The sequence below is a fragment of the Schistocerca cancellata genome, chromosome 5 (genome assembly GCF_023864275.1).
Source record: "Schistocerca cancellata isolate TAMUIC-IGC-003103 chromosome 5, iqSchCanc2.1, whole genome shotgun sequence".
Taxonomy (NCBI): domain Eukaryota; kingdom Metazoa; phylum Arthropoda; class Insecta; order Orthoptera; family Acrididae; genus Schistocerca; species Schistocerca cancellata.
This window is the reverse complement of record NC_064630.1, coordinates 176,989,719-177,015,884: the sequence shown is the minus strand read 5'-3', so window position 1 is coordinate 177,015,884 and position 26,166 is coordinate 176,989,719. Positions and strand designations below refer to the sequence as shown.

Below are 26,166 nucleotides of genomic sequence, written 5' to 3'. Positions count from 1 at the left end.
AGGAAATTGGCCACTGACGTGCAACTGCTTCATTCATCACACTATGGTAGTCTTCACCTGCACGAGGTCCTGTCCTCGTGATTTCACAGTGAAGTCAGACTTCACCCACTGTGCGATCTGTTGCAGGAAATGGCGACAATCATCAGTCACCTGAATGACGATCGGAGGTGGTTAGGCTCCTTCTGCTCAGCAGGTTGTGGGCTGCAGGTCTGGGAGCCAAGCTCTTCATCTCCAGTGGCTGCTGGCGTGGCACCATCCTTTTCATCTAGGACTGTGAAGGCACCACTAGAGCCGCTGCTGTCTCCTCTACCAAACTCTCCATTTCTCGCCATGTTTAGGTGCCACATTTGCTTGTTTCTCATGGTGTTACTCTCCTTGGCAAGGCGGAACTATTCAGTCTGACTCACCCCGAGTTCTTCCAGAGTCCCCCTTTCTGGTGGCTCTTACACACTTCTTCTGTCCCATAGGGGGCTCACAGCTCTTTTATGAGTATGTGCATGTGCCACAGGGTCGCTGCCTTTACAACATTACTTCCTTTCTGTGCTGAAAGCTTATACTTCCATTATACCTTTCCCTCTCTGCCTCTCCCTTGGACAGTTTTCTCGGTGCACACCCTGCTTGGACCGTGTTCATGATCTGGGACTCGAGTTTCCACTTACGGCATTTTCCACAACTTTTCATTAAATAAATCAATTATCCCTTTGTTGGGTTTGACCTGCCACCAATTTTCGAAATTCTCCTAAAGTGCAGGGAAGGTTGCCCAATGTAGTGTCTGTTCCCCTTTCATGCCTTTCCATCTTTGCACCCTTCCTTTTAACAAGGTAGTAAGAGTGGGTGGCACTATGGCAGATGAGTAGTAAATGAAGCAGATGAAGTTACCTCCCGCTGGTGGCTACAGGGCCCCTGCAGTGTCTATGGAAGGAAAGTCATTCAATGCAGAGAGATACAACCCTAAAATGTTCCCTTCCCCAGCTATGCTGTGGGAGGAACATAGGGCTAAGTAGCAACCAAAGAAATACTTCGCCCTTCCAAATACTTGGTTTGCACGAGGACTGATTGTGATTCCTTTTTGGCCACAAAGCCCTTATTCTTTACGGACAACATAGAAGACAAGTTTGGGGAAGTGGCAGCCACCTCTAAACTGAAAAGTGGGTGACTTTTGCTCAAAACAAAATCCACTGCTCAGTGTTGGGCACTGCTCCCTTGTAACAAGATGGTGACATAATGGTGGCTGCATCTCCCCATAAAAGTCTAAATGTGGTTCAGGATAGCATTTTCCACCAAGACTTGCTCTTGCAATCTGATTATGAGTTACACCCCAACTTGGAGCAACAGGATGTACACATTGTCATGCCCATAGGGCGCCAAAGGACAGTGGGGTTGCTTCATCTTTACCTTGTGAGGTGATTCATTGCCCAAGATGAAGGTGATGGTATACCAATTCGTTGTGAAATACTATGTGTCCCTCCCCCTCCACCCCCCCCCCCTCCCAATTTGGAGCTTCAGGTGGTTGAAATTCAGGCAGATGTCTTCGCATTGCAATGTTAGTCCCATCTGTAGATGTTATGTATGACTGCTAAATGTGAACAGTCCTTGTGGCCTTCCTCCCATCTGTGTCAACTATGGAAAACACCAGTCTCCCTGATCGTCAATTGCACTGTTTTACATAGAGAGAAGGAAATGCAAGACTCAGGAGAGATTAACTTATCAAGAGGCCAAGCAGAAGTACTAGCAGTTGCACTCAGAATTTACAAAAGAGTCATATACTGGTTCTATGAAGACGTCGCCTCCTTTGGCGACAGTACTCCTGCCTGTTAACCCCCTACAGTGGGTCCTCAGGGCTGCTTATGTCTGCCCCCCTGATAGTTGCATATTCTCCTCGTGCCGCTTCCCCCACACCCATTCTGAAAACATTGGCGTCCCATTATCCAGGGACATTGGTTCTCATGTCCCAGCTGCCAACAGCTCACCTTGCTCTGGCTTTTGTTGCCAGGGAGGGGTCCCTCAGGACACTTCCATCTGAGATTTCTGCCAGTCTACAACTGGATACCAGTCAATGGCTGAAGAAGCCACATGCTAATGGTTGCAGGGCTTCATATCGTCATTACCTGAAGCTGATTTAGAGAAGCCTTCACAATCTTCCAAATCCTCTAAGGAAATGAAAGATAAGTAGTCCTCCCAGGAGGATCCCTCCTGTTCTATTCATGTGGCTGAAGCAGAGATTCCAGCAGCCTCTGAGACCCCAGATCACACAACGCCAATAGATCTAGTACCTTTATGGTCATTATAAATTGTAAAAGCCATTTGAGATCATAGGTGGGCTCTCCAATGCTGTCAATGGAGCTCCTGACTTCCATTAAGGGGCTCCATGTCCAGGTCTCCAACTTCTCGTTCACAGGTTTGGGCAAAGATGAGACAACTCTATGTTTACTTGACACCTGCAGGTATACCTGGTATTACACTGAACGGCGCTGTGTACACTGACCCAGATACCATCGCTGAACATTTTTCTCTGCATTATGCTTCAGCCTCTGTGTCTGAGAATTATGAACATGCCTTTTGAGTCCAAAAAACAGCATGTGAAGCAAAATCCACCTGGAAGCATGTAATATCCCATTCAGCGAGTGTGCCCACTGGCCTAATACAGTCCCAAGGCCAGACGGCATCCACAACCAAATGCTCAACCTCCTATCGGTGGATTAGGTGCATTGTGCGCTTGTCATCTTTAACAAAATCTGGGGTGAGGGCGAGTTCCCATCACAATGGCGAGAAAACATCATCGTCCTAGTACCAAAACTGGGTAAGCGCCCTCTAGAGATGGACAGTTATCGCCTAGTTAGTCTCACTAATGTTCTCTGTCAGTTGTTTGAATGCATGGTGTGCTGGTGGCTGTATTGGCTTCTTGAGTCTCAGCATCTTCTGGCTCTATCCCAGGATTGTATTCACCAAGGATATTCTGCTACTGATAATTTTGATAATTTGGTTTACCTGGATTCTTCCATCCAGACAGCTTTTGCCCATTGCCAACACCTTTTAGCCATATTTTTGACATGCAAAAGGTTTGTGATATCACATGCCCACGTCAAATCCTTGCTACCTTACATGATTGGGGAATCTGAGATCTGTTCCCAATTTTTTATCCAGAACTTCTTGTCTCATCGTATTTTTCAGCATAAAATTGAAGCCTCCCATAGTTCTCCCCATATCCAGGAGAATAGAGTCCCACAGGGCTCTGTAGTGGGTCTCTCTCTCTTTCTAGCATCCTTCAATGGTCTAACAGCAGCTGTCGAATCCTCAGTCTCAACCTCCTTGTATGCCGACGACTTTCGCGACTACTATTGCCCATATAGTGTAAGTGTCACTGAACATCGATGACAAGGCGCCGCACAAAAGGCACAGACATGAATCCCCATCCATAGCTTCCAGTACAGCAGCTGAGACTCACATCATGTGCGTCTGTCTATGTTATATTGTTCGCCCACAACCAGAACTTTAACTCCACGGCTAACTACTCAACGTGGTGGACGGTTACCACTTATTAGGACTGGTCTTCAGTGCTCAGTTGACATGGATTCCCCATCTTCGCCAGCTTAAGCGAACATGCTGGCTGTGCCTGAATACACTTTGCTACCTGAGTAACAACAGCTGGGCTGCAGATTGTACTTCTCTTCTGCAGCTTTATAAAGCCCTGATACAATTTGTCTTGATTAAGGGAGTCTGGCAAATGGTTTGGCTTCGCCCTCAGCATTGCAGATTCTGGATCTGATAAACTACTGGGCGACAGGAGCCTTTTAAATTAGCCTTGTGTAAATCTTACACATGGAGGCTAGGTCCCTCCATTGAGGATCAGGCTCCAACAACAGCTTCTCACTTATGTTACACATATTTGCAGCTCCCCTAAGCATCCAAATTACTGTCTCCTCTTTCCAAATATGGAAGCACATATCCCGATCAGGGATTATAGTGCAGTCTACTTTCAATCCCTTCTCTCTGAACTGCAGTTGTTTCCTCTATGATCTCTTCTCTGTGCCCTGCACGTGCATTTCCGTGGTGCATCCTTTGGCCACAGCTTCTCCTTGACCCACTACAAAGTCCAAAAGATTTGGTTCATCCTAATGCCCTCCATCATCAATTTTTCTCCATTGTTGGTGTTTCCCGGGGCTTTGAAATAGTCTCTAGCAATGCCTCGATGGTCGCTTGTCATGTAGGCTTTGCTGGTACTCACATGGGACGTACTGAACTGTTGTCCTTCCCAGATGACTGCAGTGTTTTCAACTGCAGAGTTGGCAGCCATCTCTCATGCTCTTGAGCATATCTGTTCTTGCACAAGTCAGTCGTTTCTTATCTGCAGTGACTCCTTGAGCAGTTTCAAGCTCTTGGCCAGTGCTACCCTCACCATCCCTTGATGATGGCTATCCAGGATTCCCTGTGTACTCTTGAATGATTTGGACACTCAGTGATCTTCATCAGGACCCCCAATCACATTGGTATCCCAGGAAACGAACTCACTGATTGCCTGGCCAAACTGCTTACCAGTTAGCTGACTCTTGAGACAGGTATTCCGGAAACAGACCTCCGCTGGCCGGAGTGGCTGAGCAGTTCTAGGCGCTACAGTCTGGAACCGCGCGACCGCTACGGTCGCAGGTTCGAATCCTGCCTCGGGCATGGATGTGTGTGATGTCCTTAGGTTAGTTAGGTTTAAGTAGTTCTAAGTTCTAGGGGACAGCAGTTAAGTCCCATAGTGCTCAGAGCCATTTGAACCATTTGAAACAGACCTCCAATCAGTATTAAGCCATCAAGTTGTAGGGATCTGGAATACAGAATGGCTCACTCTGACTTCACTAACTCCAGGTGAAAAAGGAAACTACAAATCTGTGGAGGTCCTTCATGCAGCCCTCCTGCAAGGACTCTACCGTTTTTTGCCAGCTCCACAACAGTCATACTAGGTTGATTTGTGGACATCTCATCGTGAGGACCAACTCACTGTTGTCATGGTTCCTGTTTGACAGTGGTCCACATTTTGCTGAACTCTCTCAAACAAGCCACTCCTTGGTGGACTCTTAATCTCTCTGACTCGCTACCCTTGGTGTTGGATGGTGCTTCAGCAGCTGACTTAGTTTTATTCGTCAAGGGGGCTTTCACCACTCTCTTTAAGGGAGGGCCACGTAACCTTTTTAGCCCATTGAGGGGTTGGCAGAACATTGTGTTGCCACCTCTGCCCAGACCAGGCTTCAGCTGTCTGGGCATGGTGGTCCACTCGTCCCTCATTCCACTTGCTCTTTTACTCTATCCCTGCTATGGCATGGTCTGTTTGACTTGTTTGTCTTCTGTTTATCTATGCTGTCTTGTTGCCAGTTTTTCTTAAGCAATTTCTGAGGGGGTTACATCTGGTAATTGGCGCTGGATGGGGGTTGTGTGCCCATCATTGCATTCTGTTATAGGGGGCTTCCGACTGCTCCCTAGATGGGGCACCTCAACTGCTTTTCTTCCTATGTCTCCCTTTTTTTCTTTTTTGTCCCTTCATAGACCTTGGGGTTTTCTTCCCCTGGGTTCTGCATGCTAGGCCGTCTCTGATGTTCAGTCATCTATATCTTCTTGAGGAAAAATAGACTGATGACATAGTAGTTTGGTCTCTTTAATCATCCAGCTAACCAACTTCCGCCTTATGTGGTGCTGTTACTCATGACGCTTGCTGAGGAACAACTTCTCCACCATAATAGCCCCACACATGCCCATCTCTTCTTGAGTAACGTCTCTGACATCATTGGGGTCGTCGTTGGGAGGCCAGATGGCACCACCGACGGAGTCTGTGATCCACCACAGCCCTTTCTTCCTTCGGCAAGCCTCTGAGCTCTGGCATTGACCACGACACCTCTACGAGCGACGACGACTGAACATGAGTGACAACACACTGAACAAGCCTCGTTGCGTTTCATGGGTATTGTGGCGTTTCAGCCTTCCCATAAACAGCAGCAGCCGTGAATAGCCTCTCGTTACTTCTGATCGTATCCACTAAATCATTAACATAAACTGTACACACTAACGGTCCTATAAAACTCTCTCTCATCCCGCTACGAAGAAACTGTTGTCCTGTCTCCCAGAAAGTCATGACTCCAGTCACACATCTCATCCGACACTCAGTAAGATAACTAAACTACAGTATAGGCGTCTCTGTCCTGATGATGGCGGTTGCGACTCAGCCGAAGCACCGGTACATTTTAGTATTTTAGATGATGACGTGGCAATATACCCTGCTGCTTTTCATGAGAAAACCGGAGATGTATAAGGAGCACTGACGAAAAAAGTAAGTAAAGTATTTATTATTTCAAAATTAATCGCCATAGCTGTTAATATATGTATTCCCCTGTGAGACAAGACGGTCGATGCCTTCATGGAAAAATTTTTACAGTTGCCTATGGAACCCTAAATGGCGCTGCCGATTTCTGATGGCAAATACACGAATAATAGTACTTTTTCTGGAGAACATTATCCTTGGTGTAAATTATAGATCTGACATGTCGTTGCAATGCACATTTTCTGAGTACGGTACCGTGTTTGCCTATACTTTTGAAAATGGTGTAAACGACAAATATTTCTACCACATGCTTTGTCGGATAGCCTTCGGTGCGATTCTTAGCAATAGGTTCACCGCTTGTGTGCTGCTTGACAGAGTTCTTGTGTTCTGGAAACCTCTTAAGGCCCACGCAGAACTTAATTCCATCCGTCGTAAATTCTGTTTTTTTGGAAAGCCAGCAACTAAGTTATCAGTGATTTAAACAATAGTCCTGCACCATTTATGTTATTTTATGCGCAAAACAGAACGTTTTGAGAATTTACTCCCATTTTTGAGTGTTGAGGGAGTCCGCATAAGTATTAGATGTCTGTGCGTGGTATTCTGCCTGTCTTTTCCCTGATGTCATCTTTTAATGTTCCAACTGAAACTCGTGAAACGGAAAAAATAAATGTTTGAATTTACATGCAAATGTAACAATTGAAAATTTCAAGGATTCTCTATCGGGTTGTCATTACGAAATGTTCTCCACACTTTTAGTGGTGTACAAAAATGTATAACGCTTCAATTAAATCCACTTCATACGATGTCTGTAAGTGACAAAATATCCTCAGATCTATGTTTGGAGTAGGTATCTAGTGTTTCTTGTATGTATGTGTGTGTGTGTTGTTGCTCATTCTGTGTGTCATAGTTAAAGGTGTTAGTGTACCCAGTATGAACATTTCTGCCAGTCTCCCCTACATGGTAGCACGAGTTTGAAAAATGTTGTTAATGAAAGGCTAGACATGCGAAAGATGAGAAGAATCTAACTGGTGGCTTTGTTATTTAAAACGTCCATGAAGAAATTTGATGGCAGTCCTCACCCTCTACTGATTGCGTGTTTCGGTATGGCTAATACTATCGCATCAAGCATAGATCTTCCCATATTCAGGGTTCGTTTTGTATAATTACAAATGTGGATTCACAAAAAAGGTAATTTCTATACGGTATATTAGAGTGTAATATAACATTACATTAATAGCAGTTTGCACAGTAGTATATAGTCTTTCTTCCCATTCTAAACTGAGGTTAGGGAGGAGGAACCAAAATCATCAGATGTCTGGTACAGTGAAACAGCTTTGCACTAAGCAATTTACATCGATTTGCAAAGTGCATACAAAGTTATTATAAATGGTTAAAGCGATTTCTTATATTCACTGTAGCTACATAATTTGACACAGTCATAAAAACTCGACACGCTTATACAAAAACTCAAACTTTTGTATTGTTGTAATCACACTTCAGATTTCTGCCACGAGAGCTCAGCAGTAAACAGTTAGGTAACAATGCGAAACATCTAGCCGGCCGGGTGGCCGTGCGGTTCTAGGCGCTACAGTCTGGAACCACGTGACCGCTAGGGTCGCAGGTTCGAATCCTGCCTCGGGCATGGATGTGTGTGATGTCCTTAGGTTAGTTAGGTTTAAGTAGTTCTAAGTTCTAGGGGACTGATGACCTTAGAAGTTATGTCCCATAGTGCTCAGAGCCATTAGAACCATTTTTTTGCTCCTCATCTAACTCCATGCGTTTTTTTTTTTTTTTGTATGGGGTTATGTGAAAAATTCAGTGTGTACGCATCCTCTACCGACAAACCAACCAAAAGTGAGAACTTGCATCAACAGTTCCTTTGGACTGATTGATAGGAACAAGCTGGGCCTAATGTGGAAAGAATTTGATTACCGACTTCGTATCTGTAGAATCAGTAGGTAGGCACATACCGAGCACTTATAAAAAAAAAAATGTGTTTTTGTATGTGTGTACAACGCTTTGTGGCAATAAGTCAAAAATTTTGTTACAGGAAATCAGTGAAATCGTTTCTATCATTTATAATAACCCTGTATCTTAGACACTGTAGCAGCAGTACAGTCCGTAAGGCAAGAAGGAATCCCTGACAGTTAAAATAGGCTTTGCACGGCTGCGACCAATCAAGTAAGGCGATTTTCTTCACATTTATATGGTAACGTTTGTGTTTCCAGGGGCCCCGTCCGTATAGGCGAACTAGGCGATGGCCTAGGACGTTCGAATTTGGGGCGCGACTCGGCGATCGTGCGCAACTAGCCAGCGTGCGCATGCGCTGCACTTGCTATTGCGCTACGGCAGGCCCGGATCTGGAGCGTGGGGGGGGGGGGGGGGGGGCCGGCAATTTCAGGGGGCGCCAAATTCATATTCTTGAATAAAAAAACCTTGTTTCACAAAGGTCCTAACATCCAGCGCACGTTGGTCTATCGATTGTTCACATGATTTTGAAACGCATCCCTGTTGTTTTTGAACGTTTTGAACACATTCTAAGTTGATTTCTGAACGTACCACAAACTGATTTTTCTTACTTATTTGTTATACCTGTTAGTCGTTTATCTAAAAAAAAAATGAAAATTTTACAGAAAATTTTTGCCTGATCGACACGCTGCTAAAGGCCAGTTGTACAGTCTCTAGTTAGCAGCCCCTTAAGTTCTATTCTCGGAATAGCTATAACATGTAATAACGCCTAACCGGCGAGTGAATGCGGGAAAACTAAACCACGATTCTGGCAGATTTAGTGAAGTTAACTCGATAATAAATTTTGACAATGGCAGGACTTATTACAGAATGAGTGATAAGATTGTTTGTTATAACGAGGAAGAAGAAGAAACGGGGCATCACACGAATTATATGGAAAAATATGAAGATTCCAAATTTATATAAAAAATTCGTACGACTGCTTTTCCATCTCATGCTAGAAAAACTAGAGCGTATGAATGAAATGTGAAACTATTTCCTAATATAAAACTTTTGGTTGTAGTAGACCACACAGGTATCTGCTGAATTAATTTTGTCCTGTTACGTAAGTTAGGTAGATAAAAATGACTATTTGTACCAAAACACGCTCTCTTATTTGGGGTGTGTAACAATTACTGCAATATCAGAAAGGCCTACAACTAGACAAATGGTGAGTTGGTTAAGCAGTTGCACCTCATATACACGATGCACAGATAATTAGAACACTATAAAATGGTAACGAGAAAATACACTAATCAGACGATCTTCTCTGGGGGAGGAAGGGGGTTTGGTGGCTTCAGGAAGAGTATGCGGCCACTTGAGTACTAAAATCCTCCAAGTACAAGACAAGCCGACACCAGTATAAAGGGGAGGAAGCGCAGCGTGCAAAAGAAATAACTAATATCTTTGTCTCAAGTTAATATAATTGAATTTACTTTACCCTGATAAAAAATATTTTGGCAAAGGTAAAACATTCTTTGAGTGAGTATTAAAAAAGTACTGTGGCAACCAAAACGTTAGCACAAGAAATCATTTGTTAATGAAGGAAAAATTAAAGCTCATTCATACAGTTTAAAAATAAGAAACGATCAATATAATTTCAAGCAACCTACCTTTCTGGATTTAGGATAACTATTTTTAATTAAACCTCATGCTTATTTAAACAGAATTACATTATGTTGAAAACTTTCATCGAATTCATTTCTAGAGCTAAGAAAAAAAATTTTTCAAAATTATTTTTTTAACTTAGTATAGAACGATTTTAATCTATATTCCAACCGAAATTACTTTGTGACTGACTATTCTGTCTCTGATGATAATAGCCGTCGACGGGTCGTGTAACAGGAAAAATCCTTCCTTCCGCGCTTGACCTTTGGCTGTGGAGCGATGCAGTGTTGCCAGCCGTCAGAGCATGGCCTCAGGTAGTAAGAGATCTGATGGGCAGGGTAACCACTGGAAATGCTCCAAGTTTGACGTCACGCATCTCTTCCTTGTGGCTGCAAGGAAACTTCCGTCGAAAGAGAAAAACACAGTGGTGGGCTTTGTTGCATAACACCTGCGGGAAAATTTCTGGAAGAATGAATCAACGGTTATTGTTGCAAAGAATAAGCTTGACTTCCGCCAACATATGTTGTCTAACAATGTGTGACAGTGTTATTAACAATTACTTTAATTTCACAATGAAATAGGCACCATATTTGTTCAATAGCATTTCGACAACGCTCTTTCACAAAGTCAGATTGCACCCAGCTCATTTTGAGCCGTGAGTAAGTTGGCAGCACTGACAAAGAAACCGCTTCTCCTCACCTCCGTGCCCCCGCAGCCTCAATGACCCAAACTTAACTGCTCCCTGCATGTTACGAGGCAAGGGGGCCATGTTTTCGTGTCTGCATAATACTTTGTCGCTTAAAAAAAAAAAAAAAAGTTAGAAGAAGTTGAAACCCTGGCAAGAGATGCTATAAACCGTAGGGTGGAGGGGAGGAGAGAGAGAGAAAGAAAGAGAGAGAGAGAGAGAGAGAGAGAGAAAATATCATCAACTGTGATAATGTATGGAGCACGTGCTTCGGTTAATGTATTTGTGGTTGGCTGAAGAAGCGCCATTATCACCGCTGTAGGGCAAATGTCATTCGTAAAGTAATTTTAATCCGACTGTACATATAAGATCGTTAAAGGTAGAACCAACATTCACGTTCGGCAAAAAGTTCAAATTTTCATCAGTTCTTTTTATTTGTGCAAAATCTTCAAAACTAGGTTTACTGATACATGTACGTGGACTTTAATTTAAATCTGGTTGCGTTTAAATGGCAGTGTGTTAAAGAATGATGGGAAAAATTGTTTTTGAGTATAGCCAATACATTAGTTTCCCTGTAAACATAAAAAAGATGAAAATTTGAAGTGGCCTGTAAATTTTATTGATATCTACATCATTGATTTTTCGTTTAAGATTTGGTTAATTCATGAGACATAGCAGACGAGAGAGAAAAAAAACTTATCCGGAGCAGAATTTCATAAGAGGGAGCTAGAGAAAGTATTGTCGTTAGCGAAGCAAGCAGGCTAATTCTAGAAGTATCTTCGTCTAAATCCTTAGCAACCGAAAGCGAGAAAAGTACAGGTGATCATGTGATAGATGAAGCAAACAATCCTCATGTAGAAAAGTTTACTACCGAGGATCCTCCTTTGTTTCCCGAAACAGAAAATATCCCGAAAAACAGCGAAGGAGCACGTGTAAGAATAAAAATGTTTCTGGACTCTCTAAATTTCAGCTACGCTGCCCTGCAACCTGGGATACTTCTAAATGGAAGGCAGAACCACCGATTCACGTTCGACGGAAAGTTCAAATTTTCAACCTTTTTATTTTGTAGTCGAAGTACAAGAGCTTTTCTGTGATTACGAATTTCGCACAAATCAAACATCATTCGTAACATTTTTGTGTATCTAAAAATAATAGTATAAAGCGAACAAGTCTTCGTCATTGGTGCCTCAGTAATAGCTTCTGCTCTCACTTCTTGTTGAACTTGGCCCACACCAAGTAAAAATTGTCAACTTCCCACTAGAGAACAACAGCAGAAAGTTTTCTACACTACACTATAAAAGCAACCTAGTTAATGGTGAAATTGTATCTCGTCCGAGATACCCTATTCAGTTTCAAGATATGGAGAATTCTGCTTTTTTTGTAAGCTATTCAGTTTCAAGAGATGCAGAATTCTGCTTTTTTTTTTGTAAGCTGTTTTCTAAAAATAGCACATCCTCTCTATGTACCAAAGGGGTGAACGACAGCTAAAATACACTGAAGCTCCAAAGAAACTGGCATAGGCAGCTGGCCGGAGTGGCCGTGCGGTTCTAGGCGCTACAGTCTGGAGCCGAGCGACCGCTACGGTCGCAGGTTCGAATCCTGCCTCGGGCATGGATGTATGTGATGTCCTTAGGTTAGTTAGGTTTAATTAGTTCTAAGTTCTAGGCGACTGATGACCTCAGAAGTTAAGTCGCATAGTGCTCAGAGCCATTTGAACCATTTTTTTGACATAGGCATGTGTATTCAAATACAGAGAAATGTAAAGACGCAGAATACGGCTCTGCGGTCGGCAGCGCCTATACATAACATGTGTCTGGCGCAGTTGTTACATCGGTTACTGCTGCTACAATGGCAGGTTATCAAGATTTAAATGAGTTTGAACTTGATGTTATAGTCGGCGCACGAGCGATGGGATACAGTATTTCCGAGGTAGCGATGAACTGGGGATTTTCCCGTACGACCATTTCGCGAGTGTACCGTGAATATCAGGAATCAGGTAAAGCATAAAATCTCCGACATCGTTGCGGCCGAAAAAAAGATCCTGCAGGAACGGGATCAACGAAGACTAAAGAGAATCATTCAACGTGACAGAAGTGCAAACCTTCAGCAAATTGCTGCAGATTTCAATGCTGGGCCATCAGCAAGTGTCAGCATGCGAACCATCAACCAAACATCATCGGTACGGGCATTCAGAGCCGAAGGCCCACTCGTGTACCCTTGATGATGGCACGACACAAAGTTTTACGCCTCACCTGGACCCGTCAACACCGACATTGGAATGTTGATGACTGGAAACACGTCGCCTGATCTGACGAGTCTCATTTCAGATTGTATCGAGAGGATGGACGTATACGGTTATGGACACAACCTCATGAATCTATGGATCCTGCATGCCAACAGAGGACTGTTAAAGCTGGTGGGGGCTCTGTAATGGTGTGGGGCGTGTGCGGCTGGACTGATATGGGACCCCTGATACATAAAGATAGGACTCTGACAGGTGACACGTACGTAAGCATCCTGTCTGATCACCTGCATCCATTCACGTCCGTTGTGCATTCCATCGGACTTGGGCAATTCCAGCACAACAATGCGACACCCCATACGTCCAATTGCTACAGAGTGGCTACCTTCTTACTTCCGCTGACCACGGAACTCCACATACATGATCATTATTCATACCTGCGATGCCTTGCAACATGGTATTCAGAAGAGACCTCCACCCCCTCGCACTCGTGCGGACTTAGGGACAGCCCTGCAGGATTCATGGTGTCAGTTCCCTCCAGCACTACTTCAGACATTAGTTGAATCTATGCCACGTCGTTTCGCGGCATTTCTGCGTGCATGCGGGGGCCCTACACGATATTAGGCAGGTGTACCAGTTTCTTTGCCTCTTCAGTGTACATCTACAGTACTATCAACTCACGAGATAAGCACAGTCACTTCGGAGACTGCCAGGAATGGAAAGAGCTGGATGATACACTGAAGATTAATAAAACCATCGATGAGGAAAATGTGCGTTTACCAAGAGATGCGGAAAAATTACTGGTTACAGGTTCTGGAGAGGATAATGACATTGGTGAGAATTCTACGAAGTTAAAACTTACCTTTTCGCGGGCCATATGACAAAATACGTGCTTATGACAATGGAACCTTTATAAAAAAAATAGTTGAATACCTGGTTTTATTTGATGCTGTTGTGCAAGAGCACCTGAGAATAATTTGTGGCAAGGAGTTTTGTATTCATTATCAGGAAAAAAAATATCCAAAACCAACTGGTCAATCTCTTCGCTTACGCACAGCACCGGCGTGGTACAGTTCGGTGAACTTGAGTGAATCGTGTTCGCCACCAGCTTGCTTGGGCGATAAAAGGAAAATGTGTGCTTTTTATCATCATTTGTGTGCATTTTGCCAATTGTATGTATTTTATCGACCGAACTTCTATCATGACGTGATTTTTTGTGCATTTATTTCATGTAAAGGTACATAGCGATTTTATTCCATGTTCCAGATGATCAGCATAGGACTTTTGAAACCTGTCATCTTGGAGCAATAAATGTGTCCGCGCTGCTATCACGGAGAATGAAGTGTGTTCATTGTCAGCTGCTACAAATGCTCTGCTAAAAACAAAAGCCTTTCTTGAAGACTGTAGAAGTGATTCGGAATTCGACAAAATGCTGGTAGAAGCAAGAGAAATTTCAGAAGCTAACATTTCCACATCATTGCCATCAGAAATGGAGCCATTCCTTATAAGATACAAGAAAGGCAGTTTGGTTACCAAGCAGATGATGAACATATCCGTGACGAGCAAAATCAGTTCAAGATTAACTTTTATTCTGCAGTGTTGGATGACGCAATAAATTCAGTCGATGAGAGATTTAATCTGATTAAAAAGGTAAATCGCGTTTTTGGCTGTTTCTGCAATATTCATGATATACAAAATAAAACCTCCAAAGTTGTTCTTGAAGAACGCATAAATTTGGAAGAGTCCCTAACTCACAATGGCTCAGAAGTCCGCCCCGATAGCTGAATGGTCAGCGTGATGGACTGCCGTTCTAAGGGGCCCAAGTTCGATTCCCAGATGGGTCGGGGATTTTCTCCGCTCAGGGACAGGGGGTTGTGTTGTCTTCATCATCATTTCATCCCCATCCGGCTCGCAGGACGCCCAATGTGACGTCGAATGTAATAAGACCTGTACCGTAAGGAACCTCTCGGCCAATGACGCCAAACGCTCATTTCCATTTCCAATGGCTAAAAGATATTGATGCAACTCAACTGATCTATGCAGTGAATTCCAAACCATTGATCGAAGAGTACCCAATAACTCAACGCCACAGGAAGATCTGAATTATATTTGTAAAACTGGGCTTATAGACTGTGTACATAATTTAGTTACTGCGCTAAGAGTGTTATTTACACGTCCTGTGTCTGTGAGCACGGGTGAGCGCAGTTTCTCCAAATTAAAACTAATAAAAAAATCTGCGTTCTACAGTGACTCAAGAAAGACTTGTGTGTTTGGAAACGTTGTCGATAGCTGAAACAATTGATTTAAAGGAGATCGTCTCCGATTTCGCAAAAGCCAAGGCAAGTAAAATGAAACTTACGTGACTCTAACATACGTTTCGTATAGTGAAGCTTATGATATCACTCATTGTAAACTACGAATCATGACTTTTTCAAAGACGGAATGAAAAACTATGAAAAAGTAACTGTTTCATAAAAGTGTGTGATGTGTCTTGTGTGGCTGCAGATTTTTAATGGGAAAATATGTTTATGTAGTGTGTATGTGGTGATCAGGTATTTGAATATGAAAGATGCTCCATGTATTTTACGTTGATGTTTTATATTGTTGCGATATTTTTTAATGGGGCACCGTTAAAGTAATTCGCGTAGGCCGCCGACTTTTTTCAGATCGGGGCTGTGTGTTGCCCCAGTGCAACCATGTCTGTCCGTTCATTGTGGCGGCCGCCGTTGCACTTCGCAGTTGAAGGTTGGCAACAGCGCTGCTAGCTGTCAGGAGTCGTCTGTCACCGTAAGGAGTGTAGAATTCCGGTGCTGCAGTTACGAGACAGTTGTGGGCCTCTGAGCAGTGCTTGCTTAGCCGCCATACAGTACCGCGACAAGTCAAACATGGCAGCCCCCAGTTGGTCTGTTCACATTAATCCCGCGTGCGACCTACGCGGAGAAGTTTCGGGGCTCCTTCCGTCGGCAGTGGACAGGAAGCACTCTGCAGGTGCCAGCTGCGCCCTCAGAGTCCATCTGCTGTGGCTGCGACAGGAGCGGAGCGCCGGCCGTGTTGACGTATGGTAATTGGTCTGGCGGAGGCACATCGCAGACCGACCGCTGTCCTGTGGACTGTGTAGCCCGCAAGAGGATATCACTGTTATTTGTCCCCTTTTCCTGTTCCATGCACGGATGTTGCTTGGAAAGAATGACTATGCGAACTCTTAATTTCTGATTTGCCCGAAGTGGTCATTTCATGTGAATCTTCTTTGATGAGAAACTCCCTAAAAGCGAACCCTTTACGAAATGCGTTGTTCTTCTTTTCATTTCCTCTTCTGTTAAGACTGCCTGTGTGACAGTTCTCGTCACAGCGTGCTGGACGTTTTGTGCATTTCCAGTCTTTTATTGGGACGCGAGTTATAAAATCTCAAGGAGTAAGCGACATGAGCAACGTACCAGTTAAGAAGCACCAAAATTGGTTGTTCCCAAAAGGCATTTGCAGGCTCTTGAAAGAAAGGATATCGTGAAGAATTGTCTTTTCCACAGTGTAGTGGATTGTTTGCCGAATTCATTCCGGAACTTATTTTTAGATGACTCATGATGTGTCCAGTTAACCTAACCTTTTCTGTAGTTAGTTGAAACGTTCCCTTTGTACAATTATACAGGACTGTGCTTAAACTGACACACAATATTTTTTTTAGCGCAACGCAATCTGACTTTCAAAAATCTCTACAAAAGAATGGCCCTGACTAACATTAACCTATACCTTTCACAAATCACTTACATCACCAAAAATCTTCGTTACTCGAACTACTACAATACAGCGAGCGTCACTACTGCCAGCTAAATAAAAGATTCAAACTACTGAAGGCACTAACTACTGATAGGCATAGTTAGCAAATGAAAGATTTTGATGAAGAACAAACAATGTATTTACCTTAATAGTGTTGAAAAATCATAATATACATAGCAGTTCATGACATCCAGTCTTACAAATTTCAAAGCTCCGCCATTTCTCTCCCCACATCCACCACTGCTGGCGGCTCACCTCCAACTGCCAACGCTACGCGCTGTTCACATCCAGCTGCCGCTGCCCAACACTACAATGGCAGACAACAATGCAAACTAGCCACAGACTGCACACAGTACAGCCAGTGATTTTCATACAGAGCGCTACGTAACGTTGCCAATAAGAAAACATAAACAGCCTACTTACATATCCCTCATGCTCCCCACAAAAAATTTTACAAATTGTTTTGGGCAGTGGCCAATAATGATTTGATAAAATTTTTCATGATTACAATAACAAACATATCAAAAGATGCACCAAAATTGTTTGTTCCCAAAAGGCATTTGCAGGCTCTTGGAAGAAAGGATATCGTGAAGAATTGTCTTTTCCACAGTGTAGTGGATTGTTTGCCGAATTCATTCCGGAACTTATTTTTAGATGACTCATGATGTGTCCAGTTAACGTAACCTTTCCTGTAGTTAGTTTATATAATCAAACTCTTTCTCCCCAGTGTGACTCAGTACCGCATCATAAGTTATCTGATGTACCATTTAATCTTCTGAATTCTTGTATATCACCCCATTCAAAACCTACTATGTTACATAAAACACCATACTTCATAAAAAATATTTCTTCTTGATCGTGTTCCACAGCTTTTAACTAATATTTTTCTTTTGTCCCGCACCGCCGAGGGCGCGCTGAAAAGTAATGCCTCCGAATTTCTTATGTGAAACGCATAATGTTTTTTTTTTTTTTTTTTCAATAGAACCAATGACCTTAACATGCTACATCTTTCTTCTTCACGTCTGAATATTTATTTCTCGACGGTTATCCTGGCGACGTTCATATTTCTCCAACGAGAGATCCGTTTATTGATACAGTCTCTGTATAATGTTTGACCACCTCATCTCTACTTGCACCACTGTGTCACTATCAAAGTGAAGTCCTCGAAAGTGTACTTTAATTTTTGGGAACAGATGACAATCGGTAGGGGCCAAGTCGGGTCTGTATGGAGAACGATCGATGACAATAAACCAAAGGCATCGGAATGTTGCAGATGTCGCAGTGCTCGTGTGCGGTTTGGCATTGTCATAATGGAGGGGATCTTGCTCCATGTGTTGGACTAGCTCTTCGAATCAGACACCATTACAACACGCTGATCCTCACGCACCGACATACTTACGTTACATAGCGCCATGTTAGACGCTACAATTCGGAGTCCTCAAGCGACAGAGGGCTGCAAATACGTAAACGTGAAGAATAAAGTTGTAGGGTGTTAATAAAATTTGTTTTATTAAAAAAATTTTACAGTTTTCACAAAAATTCGGAAGCGTTACATTCCACTATGCCCTCGTCTCCATCTACATCTACATGATTACTCTGCAATTCACATTTAAGTACTTGGCAGAGGGTTCATCGAACCACAATCATACCGTCTCCCTACCATTCGACTCCCGATTAGCGGCGGGAAAAACGAACACCTAAACCTTTCTGTTCGAGCTCTGATTTCTCTTATTTTATTTTGATGATCATTCCTACCTACGTAGGTTGGGCTCAACGAAATATTTTCGCATTCGGGAGGCGGATCAGCGTGGTTAAATCGGATTTGGCATTGATAGTATTAGACGCTGGTCGGATGCATTTCCTGTCCCCACCCTATGCGTCTCTGCAGCGGTTATACGAAGTTTTGCTTTACATTTTATACATACACAGTGCTGCTTCAGATCAGGCATAGCAAAACCGCAAACTCGCGGAAATAACGACAGCGAATATACGCTCACCAGCCGCTAACCAAATCACACTGCTCGCAGGTATTTTGCCAGACTGATTAAAGAAGGATGTTTGGAGAGAGAACATGTCAGTATTCCAGTGTACCTCTTAATCATTTGCGCGCAAAATTTAAACTTCGGCAACTTTTCAATACCACTTCCTAATCCCCCCACCCAGTATCCCTCACTTGATTCCACTTCACTCCATTGATGATGTTCGTCTTATACTGTTGTAGGGTTGTTGTTGTTGTTGTTGTTGTTGTTGTTGTTATTATTGTTGTTGTGTTCTTCAGTCCAGAGACTGGTTTGATGCAGCTCTCCATGCTACTCTATCCTGTGCAACATTCTTCATCTCCCAGTACCTTTTGCAACCTACATCCCTCTGAATCTGTTTAGTGTACTCATCTCTTGGTTTGCCTCTACGATTTTTACCCTCCACGCTGCCCTCCAATACTAAATTGGTGATCCCTTGATGCCCAGAATATGCCCTACCAACCGATTCCTTCTTCTAGTCAAGTTGTGCCACAAATTTCTCTTTTCTCCAATTCTTTTCAATACCTCCTCATTAGTTATGTGATCTACCCATCTAATCTTCAGCATTCTTCTGTAGCACCACATTTCGAAAGCTTCTATTCTCTTCTTGTCTAAACTATTTATCGTCCACGTTTCACTTCCATACATGACTACACTCCAAACAAATACTTTCAGAAACGACTTCCTGACATTTAAATCTAAACTCGATGTTAACAAATTTCTCTTCTTCAGAAATGCTTTCCTTGCCATTGCCAGTCTACATTTTATATCCTCTCTACTTCGACCATCATCAGTTATTTTGCTCCCCAAATAGCAAAACTCCTTTACCACTTTAAGTGTCTCATTTCCTAATCTAATTCCGGCAGCATCACCCGATTTAATTCGACTACATTCCACTATCCTCGTTGTGCTTTTGTTGATGTTCATCTTATATCCTCCGTTCAAGACACGGTCCATTCCATTCAGCTGCTCTTCCAGGTCCTTTGCTGTGTCTGACAGAATTACAATGTCATCGGCGAACCTCAAAGTTTTTATTTCTTCTCCCTGGATTTTAATACCGACTCCGAATTTTTCTTTTGTTTCCTTTACTGATTGCTCAATATACAGATTGAATAACATAGGCTACAACCCTGTCTCACTCCCTTCCCAACCACTGCTTCCCTTTCATGTCCCTCGACTCTTATAACTGCCTTCTGGTTTCTGTACAAATTGTAAATAGCCTTCCGCTCCCTGTATTTTACCCCTGCCACCTTCAGAATTTGAAAGAGAGTATTCCAGTCAACATTGTCAAAAGCTTTCTCTAAGTCTAAAAATGCTAGAAACGTGGGTTTGCCTTTCCTTAATCTTTCTTCTAAGATAAGTCGTAGGGTCAGTATTGCCTCACAAGTTCCCATATTTCTACGGAATCTAAACTGATCTTCCCCCATGTAGGCTTCTACCAGTTTTTCCATTCGTCTGTAAGGAAATCGTGGTAGTATTTTGCAGCCGTGGCTTATTAAACTGATAGTTCGGTAATTTTTACATCTGTCAACACCTGCTTTCTTTGGGATTGGAATTATTATGTTCTTCTTGAAGTCTGAGGGTATTTCGCCTGTCTCATACACCTTGCTCACCAGATGGTAGAGTTTTGTTACGCCTGGCTCTCCCAAGGCTATCAGTAGTTCTAATGGGTTGTTGTCTACTCCCGGGGCCTTGTTTCGACTTAGATCGTTCAGTGCTCTGTCAAACTCTTCACGCAGTATCATATCTCCCCTTTCATCTTCATCTACATCCTCTTCCATTTCCATAATATTGTCCTCAAGTACATCGCCCTTGTATAGACCCTCTATATACTCCTTCTACCTTTCTGCTTTCCTTTCTTTGCTTGGTACTGGGTTTCCATCTGTGCTCTTGATATTCATGCAAGTCGTCCTTTTTCCTCCAAAGGTCTCTTTAATTTACCTGTAGGCAGTATCTATCTTACCCTTAGTGATATATGCCTCTGCATCCTTACAGTTGTCCTCTAGCCAACCCTGCTTAGCCATTTTGCACTACCTGTCGCTCTCATTTTTGAGACGTTTGTATTCCTTTTTACCTGCTTCATTTACTGCTTTTCTGTATTTTCTCCTTTCATCAATTAAATTCAATATCTCTTCTGTTACCCAAGGATTTCTATTAGCTCTCGTCTTTTTACCTACTTGATCCTCTGCTACCTTCACTATTCATATCTCAAAGCTACCAATTCTTCTTCTACTGTATTTCTTTCCCCCATTCTTGTTAATCGTTCCCTAATGCTGTCCCTGAAGCTCTCTACAACCTCTGGTTCTTTCAGTTTATCCAGATCCCATCTCCTCAATTTCCCACCTTTTTGCAATCTTCTGTTTTAATCTACAGTTCATAACCAATAGATTGTGGTCAGAGTCCACATCTGCCCCTGGAAATGTCTTACAATTTAAAACCTGGTTCCTGAATCTCTGTCTTACAATTACATAACCTATCTGATACCTTCCAGTATCTCCAAGCTTCTTCCATATATATAACCTTCTTTTATGATTCTTGAACCAAGTGTTAGCTATGATTAAGTTATGCTCTGTGCAAAATTCTACCAGGCAGCTTCCTCTTTCATTCCTTACTCCTATTCCATGTTCACCTACTACGTTTCCTTCTCTTCCTTTTCCTACTATCGAGTTCCAGTCACCCATGACTATTAAATTTTCGTCTCCCTTCACTTTCTCAATAATTTCTTTGATTTCATCATACATTTCATCAATCTCTTCGTCATCTGCGGCGCTAGTTGGCTTATAAACTTGTACTACTGTGGACGACGTGGGCTTCGTATCTATCTTGGCCACAATAATGCGTTCACTATGCTGTTTGTACTAGCTTACCTGCACTCTTATTTTTTTATTCATTATTAAACTTACTCCTGCATTACCGCTATTTGATTTTGTATTTATAACCCTGTATTCACCTGACCAGAAGTTTTGTTCCTCCTGCCACCGAACATCACTAATTCCCACTATATCTAACTTTAACCTATCCACTTCCCTTTTTAAATTTTCTAACCTACCTGCCCGATTAAGGGTCCTGAAATTTCATGCTCCGATCCGTAGAACGCCTGTTTTCTTTCTCCTGATAACAACGTCCTCCTGAGTAGTCCCCGCCCGGAGATCCTAATGAGGGACTATTTTACCTCCGGAATATTTTACCCAAGAGGACACCATCACTATTTATCCATACAGTAAACCTGAATGCCCTCGGGAAAAATGGGTATGAGATTGAAATAAATATTTAAAAGTATCTGTGTTTCTGGCACAAATCTAGTCCTTTGCACACACCACCAAATTGGTATGCCAGGTGGGTCTGAAGGGGTTGGGTCCTCCGCTGTTGCATTCTCCATTTCATAAGCAAGAATATGCTTGTCCATAGTTCATCAGCTCCTATTCAAAACACTTGGTTAACTGTAACGCTATAATTAGTCTGACAATGAGACATGATGCAGTTTATCGACGCATGTTGAATTTCTTAAAGTCGGTTAGTTCATATTAACAGCAGCATTTCGCAGAGTCCGAACTGCTATTACTTCATAAAGCTCCACAAAAATATTTTAAGGAAAGCTCTCCAGGAATGAGTTAGAAATGTCACTGGAGTGGTCTATTATCACACCTAGATGACAGAAGAGCAGAAACGTAATCTAGGTATCATCTAGAATCTTAGGTTGAATATCGTAGTTATTTATTTAGCAAGGACTTAATGCCCTTCTCTTGTCCATGATCTTGTTCACACTAAATGTTAAGACAGGATCTGCAGTTTAGTGTAGAATTTTAAACCCATTGCGGCATGGAATGTTTCACACTCGTGAACTTAATCATATTGTGGCATTCGGATTACCCTCTCCATACTTAAAGCCTCTAGAAAACGCAACGACACATTAGCTAACGTGGGTAATAATTATACCACCTTATAGGAAACACACGGAAAGAGGTGGCGCTGTGGTAGAACTCGGGACTCGTATACAGAAGGCCGTGGATTCTGAGATCCGGATTCAGAATTTACGTCATTTCCGTAAATCACTGAAGGTGAAAACCGGTATGCTGACTCTGGAAAGTAGCGAAACAGGCCACCTGCAGACATTCAGTGCGGTGGTTGTTGTTAGAAGGTACGTAGTTTCCTTGTCAGGATTTTTACCAATTTCGAAATTGACTTACGCAAATATCAAAGATCAGAGTGCTTTTTAGTATCATTTGATTTTTTGTTAATATACTCGTAGTTTTTATCAACAACTTTTTACGTACTTTTTTTTATATTCTTATATGTCACTAACGAATCCGGCAATGCTTCGAGTTGCTAAATATGTGTAGGAACTGGATATACATCATAATCTCCTTCCCTCTCTCCCCCCCCCCCTCTCTCTCTCTCTCTCTCTCTCTCTCTCTCTCTCTCTCTCTCTCTCTCGTTGAGCCTCGTTTGTTGTTATTGGTAGCAAAACGTTGATTGGAAAATGAAGTTCCTTAAAATGGTAAATCGGTTTGGATCTTTGGGATACAGGGTATAAGAGACCTCTCCTGGTTATGGGTTTCATGGGTTTCTGAGGATTTTAGCTTCAATGACAATATTTCGCATTGTTTTGATCTGAAAACGGGTAGGATTACATAGTTTCCGATGATTCTGTAGTTGTAGCAAGAACAGGTTTGCAGACGGTAGGAGTTAAGTGTGCGCGAGTAATGAGTGGATGGGGAAATATCTATTAGATACATTACGTATGTAGATTGTGGATAATTGAGAATGTGGGTCTCACGGGAAGCGTGCAAGGGATAAGTCCCTGCAGTCGCGCCATTCATTTGTGTCCTCGGTGGCTCAGATGGATGCGTCTGCCATGTAAGCAGGAGATCCTGGGTTCGAGTCCCAGTCGTGGCACACATTTTCAGCTGTCCCCATCAACAACACCTGTCGGCAGCTGAGGGTTTCAATTAATTGTCATTTATTCTACAGAAGCTGCACGGTCATCAATGGTATCTGTTCTTTCGAGAACAGTTACTGTCTTCATATATATATATATATATATATATATATATATATATATATATATATATATATATATATTTCTAATTGATTTAATTGTCCTTTGTACTTTGTTGCCACAGCTCCTTCGTGGTCACTGACACCAATTTCGACGTGGACATCCTCAAACTTGTCAGGCCTATTTGTTGCCATTAGATCTAATATAGTTCCATCATGGGTAGGGTTCCTAATTACCTTTTCTAGATAGTTTTCAGAGAAGGCATTTAGTAAAGCCTCACATGATCTCTTAGCACGCCCCTCACTAACAAAACTGTAACTTTCCCAATTAATTGTTAGATGGTTAAAATCTCCACCGATGATTACAGTATGATTGCGGAACTTTCGTACAAGTGAAGTGAGGTTTCCTCTAAAGTTTTCTGTTACATCAGGAGATGAGTCTTGTGAGCGATAGAAGGATCCAGTTATCGTTTTATGCCCTCCCCTGATACTGATTTTTGCCCAAACAATCTCACAGGTAGCTTCAATTTCTATCTCGACGAATTTGAGTTTTTGTTTACTGCGACATGCGTATTCGAATGCAACGTTGTATCAAAATTGCAAAGCAGTCGGTGAAGAATTTTCGGAGACTGTAAGATTTTGAACAAACGAACGTTTACATTTTCGTTTATGTAATTCATGTTGACGGGACAATGGTATCTTATCTTTACCGAACAACAGTTCTTTCTTCACTTAACGTATTCTGCACGTTCATTATAGTACCATTTCTGCTTCTGTTAGCTAATTAACTGATGAGTAAACAGTTCAGTTTTCCAACGTATCATTCGCTTCTTTTTGCGAATCAACGTGACACAGAACAGGAGACGCACTACAAAGAGACAGCAGATGCACTTTTAAGCTTAAAACTGTTAAATAAGGCGTTCAGTAAGGTTCTACGATATTGGTGGAGGAGCATATCGGTCGAAGTAGTCAAAAAGTATGTCGAGCCACTATGGTATAACACGTTATTCGAAAGGTCTGGAGACATGTCGTCACTTTGAGGATATAAGTAAGAAGATAGGCACTCGGTTGGAAAGCAGTTCGGTAGATAAGGCTGAATGAGGTTGAGGTGCCGCGTACGGGTAAGGAGCGACTCTCGTATTCGGGAGGACGACAGTTCAAATGTACGTTTGGCCAATCAGACTGAGGCTTCCTGCACTTTACCTAAATCACTTAGGGGAACTGCCGGGACGGTTCCTTTGATGGATCGCATCGTGGCATCCCAGCCATGTTCGTTGCGCCGCATGTTAAGGAAAGGTAAAGTCCGCGGAAATAGTGGTACCCGTCATTATCCCAAGAAAGCATTCGCGTTCCACACCGCTTGCGGCCGTTCTTCGTCCTGCCAAAGCGCGGCTCGTAGAGTTCCACGAAAGGAAACGGCAGTGCCTCGGAAGCAAACACATCTATGAAGGATTGCTGGTTGTCCGGATTGGCCGTACTACGTAGGTGTCGATATGGAATGTTTTATCCAGTGGTGCCATAAATCATCGTCCGCTGCATTTGTCCATTGTACTTCCCGACAATATTTTCCGTCATCAGACTGCTAACTGATTTACTGTGGCCTAAACCATTTCTCCGTGGTACCAATTTAGACATTTCAAAGAACCTGCTACACTCAGTCAGTGTCTTCAGTTTTTATCAGCTATATTTTAATCTCTCTCTTCCCATACAGGTTTTGTTCCCTATGACACTCTGTTGTACTATGGTATCTATTCATCGCTATGTTAACGTTTCTATAATCGTATCTCTTCTTCTAGTTGTTGGTAATTGTTGCGGTCTTCAGTCTGAAGACTGGTTTGATGCAACACTTGACGCTAGTCTATCCCGTGCAGGCCTTTTTAACTCTATGTAACTACTGCATCCTACATCTATTTGGGCCTTCATCTGGTCTTACAGCTTTTACCCGCATAATTTCTCTGTTTTTAGTCACGCCATAAATTTCACCTCTCTCCATTTCGATTCACTACCTTCTCATTATTTACTGCCCACACAATCTCCAGCATTCTTCTGTAGAATCACATTACGAAAAGCTTCTGTTGTCATCTTAGTTGAACTGTTTATCGTTCACGTTTCATTTTCAAGCAAAGCTTCACTCCTCACTAATATCTTCACAAAAGGGTTCCTAACACATTTATATTCGATGTTAGCAAATTTCTTGTTTTAGGAAACGTTTTTCTTCTTTGACCATCGTTATTTTTTTGCTTAAATTGCAAAACTCATGTGCTGCTGTTACTGTTTTATTTCCCAATCTAATTTATGCAGCGTTTCCTGATTTGATGAAACTACATTTCATTACTGCTGTTTTTTTAATGATCACTCCAAAAAAATTCGTTTCAAGACGCTATCCATTTCGTACAGCTATATTTAAAGCCATTCCCTTTAGTGCTTGTTCAAAGTACGGGTTGAATCACATCAAGGATAGGCTACAACCCTGTCTCACTCCCTTCTTAACCATTGTTTCCCCTTTATGTCCTTCGACTCTTACAACCGCGCTTTGCTTTCT

The 26,166-nt window shown here is 42.5% G+C and overlaps 1 protein-coding gene across 3 annotated transcripts in view; it reads left to right on the top strand.

Moving 5' to 3' along the window:
• LOC126188238 (UDP-glycosyltransferase UGT5-like) overlaps window positions 1–26,166 on the top strand; it is a 328,602-nt gene that overhangs the window by 26,616 nt on the left and 275,820 nt on the right. The window lies entirely within an intron of this gene.